This window comes from Meriones unguiculatus, chromosome 7, assembly GCF_030254825.1.
Source record: "Meriones unguiculatus strain TT.TT164.6M chromosome 7, Bangor_MerUng_6.1, whole genome shotgun sequence".
Classification (NCBI taxonomy): domain Eukaryota; kingdom Metazoa; phylum Chordata; class Mammalia; order Rodentia; family Muridae; genus Meriones; species Meriones unguiculatus.
In genome coordinates this window covers 118,123,208-118,125,035 of record NC_083355.1, presented here as the reverse complement: position 1 = coordinate 118,125,035, position 1,828 = coordinate 118,123,208, and the positions used below count along the sequence as shown (strand labels likewise).

At 48.1% G+C, this 1,828-nt stretch overlaps 1 pseudogene; it reads left to right on the top strand.

Annotated features, from left to right (window-relative positions):
- Window positions 1-361: 361 nt before the first annotated feature.
- On the top strand, window positions 362-811 carry LOC132655352 (Ig heavy chain V region PJ14-like; annotated as a pseudogene).
- The last annotated feature ends 1,017 nt before the right edge of the window (window positions 812-1,828 follow it).

Sequence of the window (1,828 nt, the reverse complement as noted above, 5' to 3'; positions counted from 1 at the left end):
AAATCCATCCTAACCCTTCTGCTGGAATTACTGGGATATACACAGGCACTGAGGCTGTGGTGTCCTCTTCTGCCTGCACAGCATGTGTGGACTCACTGAAGACTTGCGTAGAGTGAATCATTCAATTTCAAGTTCATATGAACCTGGAAATCCACACAGATGCAAAACTCTTCCTGATTCTTGGTCACCAGTTGCTCTAAGAAGCGCAAGGCAAATCTCAGTCACCTGGAAAGGAATCTGAAGGCTTGCCCTGGGCTTCCTTTATCCTCTCAGGATCCTCCCCCAATGCAAAGCAGCTCTCAGGCTCAGGCTGAAAGCCCAGGCCTCCCTGGGCAGCCCCATCTGCTCTCCCTGAGCCTCCCTCAGAGCATGGCTGTCCTGGTGCTGCTCCTCTGCCTGGTGACCTTCCCAAGCTGTAAGTGTTTCAGGGCATCAGGAGGGACCCAGCCTGTCATCTGTGGGATGTGTGACTGACGTGATGTTGCTTGTCCCCAGGTGCCCTGTCCCAGGTGCAGCTGAAGGAGTCAGGACCCGGCTTGGCGCAGCCCTCACAGCCGATGTCTCTCACCTGCACTGTCTCTGGGTTCTCCTTAACCAGCAGTGCTGTGCACTGGCTTCGCCAGCCTCCAGGAAAGGGTCTGGAGTGGGTGGCTGCTATATGGAGTGATGGAAGCACAAAGTATAATTCAGCCCTTGAATCCCGACTCAGCATCAGCAGGGACACTCCAAGAGCCAAGTTTTCTTAAAAATGAACAATCTGCAAACTGAGGACACAGCCAAGTACTACTGTGCCAGACACACAGTGCTGTGAGCCTGCGCAAAAACCTCCTCATGACCAGCAGGGGGCGCGGAGGACCAACAGAGACGTCCCAGCACCATGAGAAACTCTGGATTATGCTGTATGAGCTTGTTTTACTGTTAAAACCTCTTGTCTCCTTTCTACCCACAGTACTCTCTAAAGGCCTCTCTCCAGAGCCGTATTCTTTAAACTTCCTATGTGTGCACACACTATAAAAACTGGGTTTCCTTTCCTTTTCCTTATCCACAAATCCTCCAAGTACCGATTTGATTGTAGTTATCACACAGAACGGTTTATAATTTTATACATATATATACACATTTACATTTATATGTTTAAAGTTACACAGCACTCTGGATTCGACACATTTGCTGATTGTAACTTCAGTAGACCTTGGGAATGTTGAGTAATCTGACATTAATCTATATTGTTGCAGGTGATGGAAAAACAGACTTTCTTTTTTTTTTTCCATTTAAATAGCATTTTTTTAATTTTTCATCAATTACACTTTATTCATTCTGCATTCCCCCATAAGCCCGTCCCTCCTCCCCTCCCAATCCCATCCTCCCTCCTCCCTCTGCTTGCATGCCACTCCCCAAGTCCACTGATAGGGGAGGTTCTCCTCTCCTTTCTGATCTTAGTCTATCAGTTCACATCAAAGGTGGCTGCATTGTCCTCTACTATGGCCTTGTAAGGCTGCTCCCCCCTCAGGGGGAGGTGATCAAAGAGCAGGCCAATCAGATTATGTCAGAGGCAGTCCCTCTTCACATTACTATGTAACCCAATTGGACTCTGAACTGCCCTGGGCTACATCTGTGCAGGGGTTCTAGGTTATCTCCATGAATAGTCCTTGGTTGGAGTATGAGTCTCTGGGAAGTTCCCTGTGTTCAAATTTTCTTGTTCTGTTGCTCTCCTTGTGGAGACCCTGTCCTCTCCAGCTCTTACTATTTCCCAGTTCTTACATAGAATTCCATTCACTCTGCCCAACAGTTGCCCATCAGGCTCAGCATCTGCTTTGATAGTCTGTAG